This window comes from Chondrus crispus, genomic scaffold, assembly GCF_000350225.1.
Source record: "Chondrus crispus Stackhouse genomic scaffold, scaffold_30, whole genome shotgun sequence".
Classification (NCBI taxonomy): domain Eukaryota; phylum Rhodophyta; class Florideophyceae; order Gigartinales; family Gigartinaceae; genus Chondrus; species Chondrus crispus.
The window spans coordinates 254443-273242 of NW_005179203.1; positions in this window are offsets into that span (position 1 = coordinate 254443).

Sequence of the window (18800 nt, forward strand, 5' to 3'; positions counted from 1 at the left end):
GCAACGGCGCGATCCTGTTCGCGCCGGGCCCGGACGCCGGCGCGGACGCGTCGGCGCGGTGCGGCTGGTAGTTGGCGGCCGGCGCCGGCGCGGCGGGCGCGCCGTTGGGCGCGCCGCCGGGCGAGGGGGAGAGGGTGGAGGAGGCGGACATGCGGCGCGGCGGGGGCGTGCGCGCGGGCGCGAAGTGGCGGCGCGTGGCGGGCGAAGCGCGGAGGACGCACGCGGAGAGGGCGCGGTGAGGGGGCACGGGGCGCAGGGCGGACGGCGGGACGAAGGCGCGCGGGAGGATGCGCGAGAGAGTTGCGATTGAGGGCATTGCGGCGTGGGGCGCGGGGTTTGGTGGGGGAGCGGATGGTGGCTCTCGCGGTAGCGCGGGGGGCCATCGAGGATGCGAGCGAGGCGGTGGCGAGAGGGCTGGGGGAAGGTTGAATTCAAGAGCAATGAGAGGGAGGGGTCGGGAGGGGCGTCTGTGCATACACGTGGCGTGCAGCGGGAGAGGAGGTTGAGAGTACGTTAGACCGCACATGGTGGCTACAGTATCGGGGTCGAGGGGGACATTACAGTGTCAACTGAAGGCGAGGTGCACTCTTTTAGTCCATGCATACACGTGGCGCAAAGTGCCTCCGGACCTTGCGAGAGGCCGTTCAGTCCGTCTGTGGTTCCATCCAGAGACAAGCAAGTAAGGCACACGTAAAATAAGGCACAGCATTACAGCACCTCACTCACTTGAACAATAAAGTCACCGCCGTCCCCCGCTCCCCAGAGGATCGGGGGTATCGGTGTTCCTAGAACCACACCGTCAGACCGCACATCGCGCCCAGCTGTCGACAATTTATGATTTACGGTATCGGTTGTGAGAAATACCTCGTGACGAATGGGGGGAGTATAATAAATTTAGGCGACGCTGAAATGTATTCGTTGTCAGACCGCACAGGACAGTCTGTCCCGCAGGGAACAGACTTATAACGAACGAGCGACGACGAGTAAACGAGGAGTCATCGGTCTCCTGTTCACACAGGTTATGGCACCTTCCGCTCCCTTGCATAACTCCACCTTCCCCTCATCGCCAATCAGCAACACAACCCACAACGACACGAACAAACCGATCCCTCCCCCTGCAGAGAAGCCCCAGGCTAAATCTCACTCCCCCTCTTACATACATACCCCCACAATCTCATCCAACACAGAGAACCAACACGACAAACATCACGACAAATCACCAGACAAACGACACAACAAATCCCACACCGACAACCAATACGACACACCTCAAGACAATTCACAGGACAAACGACACAACACATCACACAACATACACGACGACAAACACCGCAACACAAATACAAGACATCAACGCAAACCAAGACATATTCACCATGAACAAACGACCTTACATTCCATGCCTAGATCCCACGAATTACAGACCATGGATCGTCGCTACACGAGCGGCAGCACACAATATCAACGCCATCGACCACATAACAAGCAACCCCAACCCCCCACAACACGACACCGACCTTGCAACATTCAAAAGAACAAAAACTACCTACTCGGCAAGTTAATCACGTCAATCCCCCCTCAGATCGCCAACTTGATCCTCACCCCCACTGGCGATCCAACTCCTTACGATCTAATTCAGGCTATCACGTCCCACCTGGACACGACCAACGCTTCAGACCACAAATATCTGACGCAGCTCGCTGAACAAGCACAATACCTCCCTGATATGACCCTAGAGCAGTACATCTCTGCCCACGAACAAATCCGAACGAAAATGATCGCCGCACGGTACCCAGAGATTTCAGACCCCAAAACCACCGTCGAATTCCTCATCGACTGGCTGCGTTTCAACCCGTCCACCGCCACCATCGGTAGTCATCTCATAGCTCTAGATCCTAAAGACATGAAAGACTTCATACACAAATTCAACCGTTTGACCATGTACAAGCAACCGACGCAACTTCGACCGTCACACATGCACGGCGACGCAGGAGGCCCAAATTCAATCAGAATTCAGCACCGGCCCCACAATGGCGCAACCGCACCCCACACCGGTACCTCCCCGTCCCAAAAAATCCATGCCGCTTCCACATGTCCCTCGGCGTCTCGCGCCCCAGACACAAGGACATCGCATGCAACCACCCCGCACACCCCCGTCACCGTACACGACAACAGTCACGATCACAGCTACCCCACACAGAACGTGCCGCTCACAGTCACTTTGACTACGCCCACGACAACGGAACGGCCATGGACGACACGGCAAGCGAAGCCCTCGATGACAACTGTACGTACATCCTCGATTCGGGGGCACATCTTTCTCCTATCGCAAACCTCTCCACCGATCACCACCCACGGCCGATCAATCACAACACAAAAACTGCCACTAGCCAGATCGTGCAATGCACTCACGCCGGGCAGACGACGATCAAGACGAATAAGGAACACACGCTCAAGGTTCCAGCCGTGGTATCCCCGGACATCACAAGCAACCTCCTACCCGTCCGATCCATAGCACAAACCCACGGCAACATCCTCTTCACGCCAAGCGCCGCGTACCTCTTCGACAAGCACTCCCGAGGAAAAATCATCGGCACAGCCCCATGGAACCCCACCATCAAGGCATATGCATGGACGACAACCCCGCACCTCCAATCCAGAGGAGCGCGCACGATCCCCGCCCCGCGACGCAATCCGAAACCCCACACGCCACAGCCAATCCCCCGCCATCCAACCCCAGCCAATCCAACCCACACCACACCACCCCTCACCACAAGTAGAGCACTACCCCCCATTACCACACAACGGACATCAAATACACCTTTATTCATACGCTCAACGCCAGCACCACACATCCCACCGATCCCCTGTAAGGCCACGGACCAAATCTTACACCACTGGCACCTGCGACTGAACCACGCACCCCTACGTACAATCCAAACTATCGCCAAATCGAGAACGATACACGGCCTTCCACCATCCCTCGCCTCAACACGCAGCCCACTGTCATGCTCCGCATGCGCACACGCAAAGCAGCGACCGGCACGCCATGCCCCCACTCAACATCACTACAGTACAGGTGAATACCTAAGCTCCGATACATGCGGCCCCATCCACCCTCGATCCAACCACGGCAATCACCACTTCCTCACGTACTCATATCTTCTGCGTCCAGCAAATCGACAGTTGCGAACGTGAAAAGAGCGCCAAAGCTCCTACAAAATTTCGCTGGTGTTCACGACGCTCCCGATCAACTTGTTGTCGATCCTCAATCTTCGAAACTAGTTCTGAACCTCATTTCCCAGTACTGCAAATTCGGAACGCCTCTTGCACTCCGGGATGATGCCATGGGATCTATCGTCCAAGGTCTCAGGATTGTTTATTCAGAACACGGCCACACAGGAAACTGGACTATCAACTATACAGCCAACCAAGCGCATGGCAATCCGTTGAACGGAAATCCAGACATTAGCTCTCTGCGCCGTGCGCATAGAGTTAATTTGGCCAGATTGGGGAACGTTGCCTTAAAAGCACGCCCTGTAACTGCAGCCATAATTTGTGATCATGCAGAAGGGTTCTGGTTTGCTTTCCCGGAAACAAAAAGCAGTAATCATGTCAGGGATCACCAACTGCACAAAATCTTAGTTCTCGGTATTCATGTCGGACTGAGATTCGACGAGGTCGGCAAAATCAAGGTTGAGCACATTTCAGTCACTTCTACAGATGTTGTTCTTACGATTACCGAAGCAATTAAGAACTCTACTGTACAACGAAACTACACACTAGAAGAGTGGCCTGGAAATAGTGTTTTACGACATTCACTTTACATGGATCCGTTTGTCGCACTTTTCACCTGGCTAGGGATTCGGGGACCGGCTCCAGGGCCGTTGTTTTGCGATATCTCAGAAACAAAGGCTGGTCTTAAGCTAATGACGTCCAGATCACTAACTTCCGTGAAGTTTGTAACATTTTTCAGGGATAGGTTGGCTCGAATTGGGATTGGGCCTGCAGACTTGGTCATGTACTCAGAGCACTCAATTAAGCGTGAATCGGTACAACTCTATCTCTCACTCGGCCTCCGGGATGATAATATCATGGAGAAGGTGCAGATGACTGGCCAAAATGCATACATAAACTACTGCTCTGCTTACAACGACTGCTCACCGAAACAGTTGCCCCGTTTTTCAAATGTAGAAGACTACATCGCCCACGCAAAACAGGTTTGTAGTGAGACGGGTTCATGGAGATGTGACTCCTGAGTGTTGAAAACGTTTTTAAGCTCTGTTTTCAGTTCGGCTCTTTCTGTCTCAGTTAGAAAATCCTAAATCTGCCTGCAAAACATAGACATAGTAGAATAGCTGGCTCGCTAGGGCATCGTGATGGAGAATATGCTTTTTCGCTCATCACAGTGCCACTTTGCACACCGACCCCCTCGTCCAGTATCTCTTTCTCCAGTGACGAGGGGGCGTTCCAATCCCTTCGTAGCTACTTGGGTGCCATATCCTCATATGCCAAAACAAAACGATGTCCTGTTCTCTTGTACGTGAGAAGCGGAAGAACAAGGAATCTCGATAGTTCTGAGGCACTACTCATGACGCATCGTAATCATTTTGCTCAGAATTGTCGTCCTGGCATTCGCTATGAAAACATGTGTGTAGTGCAATACGCACCTGAAAAGGGGGGTGAAAAGAAAGGAAAATATTTGGATATGAAAAGTAGTCCGGGTTGGGGCACACACGTGTGAATAACTGCACAGTTTTAATTTTTAATTATTTTATTCTATTTAGTTAATTAGTTGGCATTAATTTTGCTGACACTAGATTAGATCTAGGATCTAGCGCCGCGAGCCACTGTAGTGGCTCCGGCGGGGCGATATATACCTTAGCCCTCTGACCACCAAGTCAGTAAAAGTAACCCGAGTTGCCAGAGTTGAATATCGCCTTGGTCAAAGTCCGTCTTTCCCAAGACGCTCCCTTTTACCACAGATTACGTTATCCTTTGCGCTCGGGGGTTCCGTTTCCTTTTCCTTTATTTCACCTATCCTTTTCTATTTACATCTCTATTTCTATTCCCTTATCTTGTGTTGGTTCCACATTGCCTGATTGCGATCGGCATTGTGACGACTGGAGTCTGTAGCATAAACACCCCCAGACGACTGGAGGTGTATGCGCAGTTCGACCTGTAGACCCCGGTTCGGAGAAGGGATGAAGCGGGCCAACCAGCTACGGAACCGGGCTCGGGCCCGGGTAGCGGTGGTAGAGCGGGAGCGAGCAGGGACGCGCGCACGCACGAGCGGATCGACGCCTCGACGCCCCGGAGCAGCACTGGGTGACGTACCAGTGCTGACGGGCGGAGGCGGTTCCGTGCTCGCTCGCGTGCTGCGCGTCCACTCCGGCTCGGCTCCGACTAAACGCGCGCGAAGGGCGAAGGCGACGTTTAGAATGAGCTGGGTGGACTGACCTTGGCGGTCGGTTGAGGACAAGCCCGTGCTTGTCGCCCCCGTCCGACGTCGGTCCGCTCCATATTTAATATACAAAACCATCTATCATAACACTACAGTACCGAGGTACTGTAGTGGGCTACTGTAGTGCAGGTCGGCCTGCACTGTAATACTGTCAGCTATGTCGAGGCTGACAGTACACGTATTACCCGTGGTGCGTGCGCGCTTCGTTCGCGCGTGGTACACGTGTGCACGTGTGCTGTGGGCACACGTGGACACGCTCGGTGGTACTGTAGAGCGTCGGGCTCTACAGTAACTAAATCAATCTTGATCTAATCTAAAGTGAGTCCCCCAGGGAGGGGGGTTACGCTACACGGCCCCCCCCACAAGTGTGAACGTCCGCGTTCACATGTGCTTGTAGGGCGACTCGTGCTTCCTTTGACCTGAACCCCTTCTTGGTATTCTCATCTCCTCTGCTCCAGTCGTTGCGGGTCCCGTTTCCGGTAGCACGCCGCCGTGTGCGCTCTCGCGTCCCGTCCGCTTCTCCGTTAGCCACGCCGCTCACTCCGTCCGCACATCGGTGCGACGCCCTCTTTTTCTCCTTTTCTGTACTCGGGGCGCCGCGCTCCCGCTGTCCTGACCCTATTTGCCGGAGGCCTCGTTGTCGGGGTAATAATGACGTCGCCCTCCGAGGGTCAGTTCGTCGCGTCCGTCGCTACTCCGTCAAGCTCTGTAACCCCATGCCCCTCACAGCCGGGTCTTTCGTTTCAATCTCCCGGAGGCGCCGCTCCCCTCGAACCGTCGACGGCGGCGGTCGCGGCCCCGGATGAGCACGCTTCGGGTCGTCCCGTGGCAGTTGTGCGCCCTTGGGTTACTGTACAGCCATTTCAGCGAGCTCGTGTCTCTCGGGAGTCGACGTCTTCTGTCGAGCTGGTTCCCTCGGCGACGGCCCCTCGCCTGTCCGTCGAGGCGGGCCCCGTCGGGGCTCCTACGGCAGCGCTTCCCGGGGCGACGGGTTCGCACGGGGGATCGGGCAACGGCCCTCGCGTTAGCGAACATCCTGAGACGCCTCAGTATGTGTCGGGTCAAGGCACCGAAATGGTCGAGGCTCCATCCAAGTGGTTCGGCGCGGCGCTCGAGCGTTCCGCCCCGTTGCCCCTAGACCGTCTAAGGTTCGCGTGGTGCCGCTATGCCCGTTCTGGAATTACCGTCGGGGAGCTGCTGGCGCGGGAACAACTTCGTCCCGATTTGCTTCGCGTCCGGAAGGTGTACGAAGCCGGACGCGTGGAGGAGTCCTCGCTCGTCCTGGAGCGCCTCCTGGCCGAAGGTGGCGGTGCGGCGTATCAGATCCCTTCTGCCATCCCCTGCGATCGCACGTTCGCGTACAGTCTCGGTGAGGTGGAATACGTGGATCGCATGGCCACGTATCTCTTCCACCGCGAGGGGACGGCCCCTCGAGAATTCGTCTTGTCCAACGTGGGGGGTCTGTACGTGAGACCCCGTCCTTTCGCCTATTCGAAGGCGCGCGTCGCTCTACAGAAGTCAGCGTGCTCGCTGATGAGTCTATACGGCGTTGCCATTGCTCCTCACGATTGGTCGGCGTACCGCCATTCTGAGGAGGAGGACGGGCGTGTTTTCCGCCACGCTTCCTTCGAAGGAGGCCTGTCCCCTCGCGACTTCCCCCGGCTCCCTGCAGTGATACGGGAGACCCTCCCTTCGTTGGGAGTACATCCGTTGCTCCCGTATGTGCTCAAGCACTTCGGTGTGGCGTGCTCAAATTATCAACATCCGGCTTATGCAGACTTAATGCACAACGTAGAGAGGGAATGGGCCTGGGCCCTCGGCAACGCTTTCATGAACGAGGTATCTATTCACGGACGCGTGTTCGTCCAGCCCCTCGAGGTGCTGGCTTACTTGGGGAGGGTTGCGTGGGACCTCCCCCAGGTCCCCCTACATCCGCTCGAGCGGAGCACTCAGCATGTGCCGTGGTCGTATTCGTTCACCCTCGTGCTCATGCAACGGGCTAGCGAGGTGAGCGAAATCCAGCATCGGCGCTGGACCGATTTGACTACTGGCGAGCGATCCTCCTTCCTCGTATATGACCATCGCGCTGACGCCTTCGTGGCACGCCAAGTGGCGCCGGCGTCCTCGTCAGGGCACGTCAGGAGCGGAGGCGGAGTCGGCTCCGCTTCGCGTGAGGCTCGGAAGAAACGGTACCGCGATTTGGACAGTGAGCCCGCTCCCTACACGTCCGCTCGTGCTGACTCGCTGTTCGAAACTCGTCTCGCCGAGAGCGACTTCGGTCCGGTGGCGAGTCCTCCGGTTCCCCCTGTTCCACCTCTCAATGCGGTGCCGCTGCGTGAGGCGCCACCGGTGGCGTCCGTACGCCACGCGACTTTGGAGCGAGAGGACGTCAAGGCCGTCCCGTCGTTAGCCCATGCCTTGGGTCGCGCTGCCGACCGCCCTTGGCAGGTGGGCAGCCTCCTCGGCACACTCGCGAGCTGGTACTTGGCGCGAAGCGACGAAGCGCGTCGCCTCGAGGCGGGTCGTGCGTCGTCCGTGTCCGAGTTGCGCCATGCACGCATCCAGTTAGCGGCGTTAAGCGAGTCCTCTGATCGACAAGCGAGCGCGTTGGAGCGGACGACCGCCGAACGTGACCGGTACCGCCGCGAACGGGACGACCTCCGACGCCTTCGCGTGGAGTCTTCGTCGGCGCCACGCCCGATCATGCGAGATCCTTACGAGCAGTCGGGGTACGAGGCCGCCGCGGTGGGCAACGTCCCGGCTCCTCAGAGCCGTGTGCATCACTGGACTCGCCATAGTGAGGTGGCGTTGCCCCCACTTGCGGAGCACGCGGCAGAGCCGCCTCGTCACCCCAGTTACTGTCCCCCTAGCCTTTACGGGTCAGGGGACGCGTCGCCGGCCGACCGTACCAACCACTGAACGGGTCGTCCCGTTATACTTGCCGGGGGTATGTTCTTCCTCCCCCTCTTTTCTCTGCGTAAAATCAATCCCGTCTCTTGCGTGCACACGATGTCCGTCGGACCTGCGAAGGGGCCCTCGCCGTGACCCGTGCGTGCACGGTGTGACTTCTTCGTTTCACCGCGTCATACTTTCTTTAGGGAGCGCGCCAGCGAGCTCGCCTACGAGGGCAATATTGGTCAGCGCTCCCCTTGGTCGCGGGTCCTGCGGGGAGGCCAGTTGGTGAGGCAATTCGAATTGTCTGCACGGGGAGGAAGGGGTAGGCCAGAGCACTTCTCCTTGTCGACTTTGTCCCTTCCCACGCGAACTTTTCTACCCCCACGAGGACTTGTGTCGGTGGGGGCGGAAGCCGGCTGTCGCACGTCATCTTCGTCTCCGTACCGGCCTTGCCGTATTCGGCTCTTCGTAAATCGCTGTTCTCCTTCTCCTTCCTCCGTCGCCGTCGTGGCGATCCTCTTTTTGACGTTTATCTCCTCTACTTTGGTCCCTCGCTCGCATCGGCCGGGTCGTTCCGCTCGTGCGGTGTTCTTCGTTCTCCCTGGCAGTCTGTCCTGCGAGCTTGTCGACGTGGTACTTGGTCCCCTCTCCCTGTTGCGTTCCTCACAGTCTCCTCTGCGCAACGTTGCGCTTCGCGCCGTGTACTCCTCTGCCCCTGCCCTCGGCTATGAGCGGGTAGGGGTAAGAGAGTTGGGGGACGTTCTGAGTCGTCCGCCTGGGACTGGAGAGGACGTCGTCGCCTCTCTCCTGTCATCAGAGCCCGGGTCCGCATGCGGTTTCGTGGGTCCCCCTGGGCGGGTCGTCCCGCCAGCTTCCTGGTGTGATTCATACGTTGGGAACGCGTTTCTCCCGACCTCCCACGTCCGCTATCCAGCGCAGCGTCGCGCTCCGTATTGTACTCTCCCCCGCTCCGCTTTCGGGCGAGCGAGCGGGGGTGAGGGGCAGATCGTTGGCATGTCGGGGAAATGGGAGGAGTCGTCTCCTTCCTCTTCGCCAGGGCGGCGCGTCAGCGTGGTCGTGCCGTTGGTCTTGGTGCCTGCTCCGCGTTCGGGACGGCCCGTGCCCCGCTTGGACGTCTGTTGGTTTGACAATTATGGAGGGGGCGGAACCGGGCCGCGCCCCTCCATAGTTGAGCTCTGGTAGCGTGTACCGATCGGTTGGTACACACTGTACTCTTCTCACGCGTCGCTGCACGGACGTCTCTTGCGCGTTGTTGCGTACAGCACGTGTCTGGGCGTCCTGCCCGTGCAACCGCCCGTCAGTGTAATTTCCCATTTCACGGATATTTTCTCCCTTATTTAGGGTATGGCGGTGGCTGTTTGTTGGAGCTCTGATCTTGAGTGTATCAGCCGGCAGCGGCCCGTACTGTCTCTTTCTCTCCCCTTGTTCGGACTGGGGAGTACTTGTCGTTGCTATCTAATGCAGCGCTGCGTCTTCCCGTCGTCGCGGGGGACTCGGGATCGCGGACCATTTCGTCATAGCGCAGCTGGTCCGGACCGGGGCGTGCAGGACAGCTGTCCCATGTCGGCAGAGCTTGTGGCCACCGCGGGGCGACTATATCGCTCTGGGAGATCGTCTCCCTGCTGGAAAGCTCCTTGCCCACAGTCCGTGACGAGGGGCCCTCAGGGCGCAGCTCGTGCTGCTCGCTTCCTCTGGTTTGCTTACGGGACCTTCGTCGATACGTCTTGACGTCCTCTGGTCAATACGAAACGGGCGATGCCTTCGTGGGCACTTGTTTTAGGGCATTTTCGCGTTCGACCGCGTCACTCTGCCTTCTACTCCTCGAGGTGCGACTGCTTTGCGTAGGGCAGCACGTACTATCCTCCCTCCTGCCTCTTGCCGGCGATAACTGGTCGTTTTCGATGAACTCGGTTGCCAATACGTCTTGACGTCTCGCGAATTATTCCGTTGCTGCTCTCTGGGGACAGCTGTCCCTTCGCACGTCCCCTTTTGCCCCATGTACGCGGGGTGCATTTAATTCGAGGTGGAATTTAATCCGCAACGATGCGGTTGAGGGCCCCCTCCTCAAGAGTGAACGTCCGCGTTCACTTCCGAGGTGAGGTCTCTCCCTGTACGCGCCCGGAGTCTTTGTGCGTAACGAGACACCAACTCCTCGGGGATGCGCGTACGCGCCGTCCATGTGGGAGCATCGTAGTCTGCCCATTTAATGAGGAACTCCGTAGTTCCATCCTCCATGACGCGATGCTTGAGTAGCCGTTCGGCGGCATACTGTGTGCCTTCATTGATCTTGTCGGCAAGGTCTTCGGGGGTAGTCGTGCTAGCCTTTGCCGCGTTCGCCGGCGGGGGTGCGTAGACGCAGCGATCTGCCGAGACGCGCTCTGTAACTCCATCACGATCGATCGTGATGGTGCGCTGGTTGTTCGCGAGAACTCGGTACGGTCCGACAGCCGGGAAGGCCAGCTTTTTTGATGTCTTCCCCCCATCGGTGGGGTTCAGATATACGTAGTCACCTGCCTTGAGGCGCGAGTTGATGCGCCGAATACGCTTGTCGAAGTCGCGTTTATAGCGAGCTTGCGTTCGCCGAAGGCTTCCGTAGGCCTTTTGGATAGTCGAGTCCAGGGTCTTGAGGAACTCGGCACGTGGGTTCCCCCTGTCGGCAGGGGGCGCGTCGCCTTCCGTCCGTCGGAGCGAGAACTCCGTCGGCGGCCTGCTGAGCACGAGCTCAAACGGCGTGGTGCGTGTGGTACGATGTACGTGGGAGTTGTACGCATACGTAAGCGGCCCCACGTACACATCCCAGTCGTCCTGGTGTTCACCTACGTAGTTCCGCAGCATCGAGGCGATTGTTCGGTTATATCGCTCGACTTGCCAGTTCGTCTGGGGATGGTACGCCGAAGTGTACAAATTCGTTATCCCCAGAACACGGCACGTGCTGTGGAAGAACTTGGCATTAAACTGAGGGCCGTTGTCCGAAAGCAACGTGCGAGGGACGCCATACTTGAACACCCACGAGTCGCAGAACGCAACTGCAACCGTGTACGCGGTTATCGTGCGGAGCGCCACGACTTGCGTCAGCTTGCTAAAACGGTCCGTAATCACGAGCAGGAATCGTTTTCCTGTCTTCGTCTTGGGGAGCGGCCCCAAGATGTCGATGGCGAGGCTCTCGAGAGGCCTCGTAGCTGGGAACAATCTCAATCGATTGAGATGTTTCCTCAGCTTGACCCGGTTCATCGCGCAGGTCCGACACCCTTGCACCGTGGCTGCCACGTCTGCAGCCAGGTGGGGCCAGTAGTACTCGTGTCGAAGTGCGTAGTACATACGGTTCTGGCCCGGGTGCCCCGCAATGGCCGGGTTGTGGCACAGGCGAAGGAGCCTGGCGCGGAGCGTCCGAGGTACCACCACCTGAACGATATCAGGGTCGAAGGGGTGTCTCCGTTTGAGCACCCCTTTGTGGTCCTCGAAGAACGCGGAGTCCCGGGACTCTGACTGTCGTGCCAAAACGGTTTGGCAGAAGTCATCCACGCGTTGCTCCTCAGCTATCTCCTCTATCGTAAAAGGGGCGGGAAGGTCGTCCTGCGGTGGGGCGACCGGGGAGTCGAGCGCGCCAGCCTCGGGGTCTTTGGCGCGCTGGATATCGGCGGCGTCGAACTCATCGTTCTCCTCCCAAAACGAATTGGGTCCTTGAAGACCGGGGGCTTCGTCGTCACCTCGCGGTTCGTCGCGCGTCCGTACGCGCGACCTTGTTCGGGCTTCGGCTTGGTTCCGTGTCGTCACGAAGACATGGACGGCCTGATGATCGCAGCTCGCGGTACAAGCGTGGTCCGCGAGCTCGTTCGATACGTCTCGAACTGTCGTGCCCCCGTCGAAAGTGAGGATGTCGTCATCCACCTCGACGGTGGGGCGAGGGTCATCGGCGACCTTCGGCGACACGAGTCGTGACAGGGCATCGGGCACCTGATGCACGCGCCCGGGGCGGTACTGAATGGTGAAATCGTATTCAGCCAGACGTAGCCGCCACCGGGTGAGTCTTCCTGAGCTCTCCGTGAGCGACATGAGCCATCGGAGGGCGTCGTGATCCGTCCGGACGGTGAACTTGGTTCCTTCGATATACGGCCGCAGTGTGCGGACGGCCCACACCACGGCGAAGCACTCACGCTCCGTAGCGCTGTAGTTCCGTTCGCTATAGCTTAGCGAGTACGACCAGTACCCAACGGGGCGCCAATCGTTTGGCTCGTCGTGCTCCTGTAGGAGGGTGCACCCGAGTTGATATGCACTGGCGTCAGTGTCCAACAGGTACGGTCGGCCGTACCGTGGTAGGGCGAGGATCGGCGGGGAGATCATCGCCGCCTTCAGGCTTTCGAAAGCCTGAAGCTGAACCTCCGTTGGGTTATCGAAATCGTGATCCGAGTCCTTGCACGTTATATCGGTTAACGGACGGGCAATCTTCGAGAAGCCCTTGACGAAGCGACGATACACGTTACACGCCCCGAGGAACGAGCGCACCTGCGTCAACGTCGTCGGGAACGTGAACGTCTTGAAGGCGTCGATTGCCGTATCAGCCACGCTCAACTTACCTGGGGATATAACGTGCCCCAGGTAGTGCACCTTCGGACAGAAGAAGCTGCACTTCTGGAGCTTGAGGGAGATGCCGGCACTCCGCAACAAGCTCAAGACGGTATCGAGATGCCTTGCGTGTTCCGCGTCCGTACGCGAGAACACGATAACGTCGTCGAGATAGACGAGGCATATTTGCCAGCGGACTCCGGAGAGTATGATATCGAGGGCACGTTGGAAGGTGGCCAGTGCCCCTTTTAATCCAAACGGCATGCGCAAATGGCGGTACGTACACATATGTGTCGTGAAGGTAGTCTTATCCCGGTCCTCCGGAGCGACTGGGATCTGCCAATAACCGGAATTGCTGTCCAGCGTCGTAAAGACGGCTGCATCTCCTAACGAGTCGATGCAGTCGCCCATACGCGGCAGAGGATACGAATCCGCTGCAGTCTTCGCGTTGAGGCGCCGGTAGTCCACGCAGAACCGAAGAGAGCCATCTTTCTTCGGTACGAGCACCACCGGGGACGCCCACTCGGTGCTCGCGGGCTCGATAACCCCTGCGTTCAACATCTTGTTGACCTCCTTCGCGACCATTTCGCGCATGGCCGGGCCCTTCCGATAGGGCATAGAACGAATCGGTTTCGTTCCCGGTTCGAGGGGAATGCGGTGCTCTGTGGCTTGGATCGTTCCGAGCGCACCGCTCCACAGACTCGAGTGCTTACGGAGCATTTCGAGCACGTGGCCACGGAGCTTGTCATCGTCGATGTATGACAAGTCAATCTCTTTTTCCCAATCCATCGGTGGATTTTCGGGATCCTTCTGCTGGGGGGGTACAGTACCCTCCGCCGTCGGTTGGGATATAGGTGACCGTTCGTCCGGGTCAACCCCTTCACTCCCCGCGGTTGCCTTCTCGTCGGAGCTGGATCGGCCAGCTCCGACCTCTCCGACTTGATCGGTCAAATCGGTCAGGTGCAACGCAAGCGCGACCCCCGCAGCGACTCGACGTTCGGGCGTGAGGATTGCGAGGGGGTTGCGCTTCGCGTATCCCACGACGGTGTGCTTCGGAAGCCGCCTCTCCCGTCGCGAGAAGTTTGCGACAATGACTTCGAATGTCTGGTTCGGCAGGACTTCCGCGACGCCATTCGTCAGCCTCACTCCATGGCGGTGTTGGAGTGAGGGCTTGGGCTCCAGGAACACGAGACCCCTCCCCGCGGTTGTCACACGCACACGGGCTTGCGACATCGCGGGGATGGTAGCCCAGCGGGCGATTCGGATCGCCTGCGGGGCCTCCTCGCGTACCTCCGGACGACTCGTTTGGCGACCATGTCGCCTGGTAGGGGGAGTCGGTTCCCCCTTCCCATTGACGATGGCTACCGACCCACCGTGACGAAGTTCGAGCTTCTGTCCATCGATGTCGATGCTGCGTACGTGCGCATCAATGAACGCGGTCCCAACGAGAACGGGAACAGCGAGTTGTTCGGCCACTACGAAAGGTATGCGGAACGTCGTGTTCCGCAGCCGGACGGCGAGGCGGACGACCGCCGTAAGTCGAAGCGGGTTACTGTTCGCGCCAGCCAGGCGTGGTAATGGCGCGCCCCGTATTACGTAGCGAGCCCAGTCGGGAGGGAGGTCGGCCTTCCTCACCAAGTTGTAGCCCGAGCACGTGTCGACGGCGATCGTGTGGGGCTTAAACGCGTTGCCTTCGGTGGCCACGGAGCCCAAGACGTTATATATTTTCGACGTCATGAGGCAGACGAGGCCATCGACCACCTTGGGCGCGACCTTATCGGTGAGGTCGTTCCGCCGGGGCCTTCGACTTCGGCGTTGGCCCATCTTGCGTTTCCTTCGGCTCGAGCCGGGGGACGTTCGCGTCTCAGTGACGCCCGTCCAGGTGCTGGAGTCCGTACGAGGCGGACATTTCGTCGGCGACCTTGGGCTCACCGGGGTCAGGAGGTCGACCGACTCGTGTCGGTCGGCGTTAACCGCGTCTCGCTCGTTGCGCTTCACTGGGATGTCGGGTGTCCCTGTAGTGCCTTCTTCCAACATCGGGTCTACGTGGGCCTCGGTGTTGGGTTTCTCCTGCAATGTCGACATTGCTGGAGTCCCCGTGCTCGACTCCGATAGCGGGGGATGTATTATCGGACAATACCCCCCGTGTCCTTGGCCAGCACGCGGGGACCGGTCTAGTTTAAAGGGAAAAGATGGCTCACGCGACCGCGTGTATGTAACCGTCTTTACCCTTTTTTCGAACTACCGGTGCTATCGGAGCTACCCCCCTGGCTATCGACGGCCAGGTCTTCTCCGGGTAGCCGGCCGCGTGGGTCGGGACTATTCCTCCCCTGCGGCTCGGCAGCCTTGGCGAAGTACTCGGGTACTTCCGGGCCTTGACCTGCGGCGTCCGGTCGTCGCAGGATATGGGGGACGAAGCGAGTCGGCTCTCCTTCGTGACCCTCTGTGGGTAGGGGGTACGGATCCTCTACCCAGTCTTGCAGGTACATTATCGCATTTTGTACCTGTTGGGGTAACCGAGAACGGTCTCGGTCCCCTCTTTCTCCTTGTCGGGGGTACCTTGTGTCCGCCTGCCGGTAGGTGGGTCGATCCCGACAATCGACTTCGTTACGACGGTACCCGCCCCCACGGGGGGCGAAGCGAGCGCCCCCACCCGAACGATTCGGGAAACCTTGACGCAGGGGACGACCCTCGCCGACCGCTTGACGGAGGAGATTGCGCGCCCCGGGGCGCGTCCCCATCTGGTAGCGGTAGTTCCTGTACGCCGTGAACATTCGTTGTTCCGGCGACAGGAACGGGCATGCGTACATGGCATGCCCGTACGTACGGCATAGCCAGCACACGTACGCGCTGCCGTCCGTTGAGGCGAAGGTCGCCGCGTGCCGCGCCTCCTCATCGGTTAGGAGGGGCACGCGAGGGGCTTCACCTCCGGTATCTCGGTTGGAGTTGTCGAGCTCAGCGACCCGGGGGTCCGTACCCCTGGGCGCTCTTGGAGTGGCCGCGAACGCGGTCGCGTAGCTCGACGTCGTTCCGGTCGACATTGGTGAAGGGGATCGCCCCCGTACTGGCCCTGCTCCTTGCGTAATGAGGACAGGGTTGGCCTGCCACTCATCCTTCCCGACATGGAGGGTAGAGGCGGGCGAACTTGTTGCGGCGGACTTCGTAGTCCTGCCATCCCTCCCTGTCGGTTTCGAATCCGGCAGAGGTAAACCGCGTCGAGCGCGGTAAGTGGTTCCTTCCGCCGTTGTGATACGGCAGATGGTCGGAAGATCGGTCTTCTGGCGGCTCGGCAGTCGCTGCACTGTCTCGGAAACTGCGGCACGGGTCGCAGGAGCGAGTCCCCGCACGAAGTAGTGCGCGAGGGACTGTTCGGAGAACACTGCCGTGCACCGGAACGCGGCCGTTTCGAGCCGGTCCGCGAACGTGCTCTGCGTTTCATGAGATTGCTGTCGCGCCGTCGCAACAGCGTCGTACGCTTCACCTAACACGTCGTCGGTTAGGTAGCGTTTCAGGAACTGGTTCACGAGTCCCGGCCAACTCACATCGTCGTGTAGTTGGCCGGCACGGAGGCCACGCATCGTATAACTCGTATCCAGGCGCTCCGCGTCGCGCTCTAAGAAGTGCGCGAGGACTCTCACGGCAACACCTTCGGTCAGGTGTTGCGAGTTGAAGGTTATCCGAATATCCTTCAAGAACGGTAGGAGCTGGATCGGGTCCGTACCGTCAAAGCTTCTCATCGTGGGACGGATCCCACGGCAGCGTTGGACGTACTTCGCGATCCGTCCGGCGTCACCCGAGGTGACGAGCCTCGAGGTGTTATCCAAGCGGTACATACGATAGTCAGCAACGGCGCTGAACTCTTGGATCATCGTATGTACCGGCTCGAGCCCGGGCTCGGCGGGACCTAGTGTGCCGAAGGAGGTAACCGGTAGCGTACGGACGTCTACCGGACCTGGATGCTCGGCATAACTCGCCGGCGGGTAGCCGCCCCAGCGGGGATCGACGGAGAACATCGGTTCTCCGGATCCGCGGGCGGCTCCTCCACGGTCCTGTTCGTCCGCGTACGATACGCGGTCCATCTGCCGCCTACTTAAGGGGATAAGCGGCAGTGCTTGGGTCTCGGACGCGAGATTTGCGCCCATCGGGGGACGGTTTCCTTCCGCAGTCCGACTGGCGTCGGCGCCAGTCGGACGCCAACCTTCCGGAGCGACGGCGCTCGGAGGTACGGCACCACCGGACCCTCTCGTGGGGGCACCGGGCAGCCTTGCGGCCATGGTCCGTTCCATGTTACGAGCACGCTGTCGTGTTGCGTTGAGCTCGGCGGAGAGGTGCGCGAACGCACCCAACTGCTCTGCTGACGGGGACGGTCGATCGTCGGGACGTCTCGTCGAGGTCGGCCTCGTGGGGCGACCTTGCCCGTGCAGTACGGGCTGTGCGAGGCGTGAGTCTTCGACGAGCACCAGTCGCGAGTGTAACTCGTCGACTAGTGCTCGGAGATTCTCCAAGGACTGGCTGACTCGATCGAACCTCCCTTCACGTAGGGAGCGGAGCTCGTCCATACATCGCGAGTAGACGGCGTCCGTCACGTCTATACGGAGCGAAGTACGGACTTCCTCGATGTAGTCAGCTATGCGATCGAACATCGCAGCCGCTTGTCCTTCGGGGGACTCGGGCGACGGTTCGCGGTCTCGGAGACCAGCGTCGCCGTCGCCGAACGGCGGTGATGGTGCGTGCATAGCGGCCGCCCTCGGATCCGCCGGTTCGGACCGGATCGAGGTGGCGTATTCTTGACTCATCTCAACGCGTACGGACGCGGACGAAAAAGAAAGTCTTCTCGGAAAGATCTCGGGGTCTTCTAGGTCGGGAGACCACTGTAGCATAAACACCCCCAGACGACTGGAGGTGTATGCGCAGGTCGACCTGTAGACCCCGGTTCGGAGAAGGGATGAAGCGGGCCAACCAGCTACGGAACCGGGCTCGGGTCCGGGTAGCGGTGGTAGAGCGGGAGCGAGCAAAGACGCGCGCGCGCACGAGCGGATCGACGCCTCGACGCCCCGGAGCAGCACTGGGTGACGTACCAGTGCTGACGGGCGGAGGCGGTTCCGTGCTCGCTCGCGTGCTGCGCGTCCACTCCGGCTCGGCTCCGACTAAACGCGCGCGAAGGGCGAAGGCGACGTTTAGAATGAGCTGGGTGGACTGACCTTGGCGGTCGGTTGAGGACAAGCCCGTGCTTGTCGCCCCCGTCCGCCGTCGGTCCGCTCCATATTTAATATACAAAACCATCTATCATAACACTACAGTACCGAGGTACTGTAGTGGGCTACTGTAGTGCAGGTCGGCCTGCACTGTAATACTGTCAGCTATGTCGAGGCTGACAGTACACGTATTACCCGTGGTGCGTGCGCGCTTCGTTCGCGCGTGGTACACGTGTGCACGTGTGCTGTGGGCACACGTGGACACGCTCGGTGGTACTGTAGAGCGTCGGGCTCTACAGTAACTAAATCAATCGTGATCTAATCTAAAGTGAGTCCCCCCAGGGGGGGGGTTATGCTACAGAGTCATCGGGCTCTTGTGTTGGTTCTTTTGTTTATTGTTGGTGCCATCGGCTTTGGTTGCGACCGGACCGGTGTAGGTGTCTTGGCAATCGGGCGACACGTGGGTGTAGCGCTGCTACTTGTTTACGTTCACCGACGGAGGCTGTTGCAACGACTTTTCCCTCGAGGGTCCTGTAGTGTATACCGGACAGTGTTGGTTCCATCGGATACAGGTTGCGACCGTTCCGGTGTCGGTACTTTGCCATCGGGCAGTACGGAGGTGTAGCGCTGTTACGTGTTTGCTAATTCCCGACGGGCTGCGT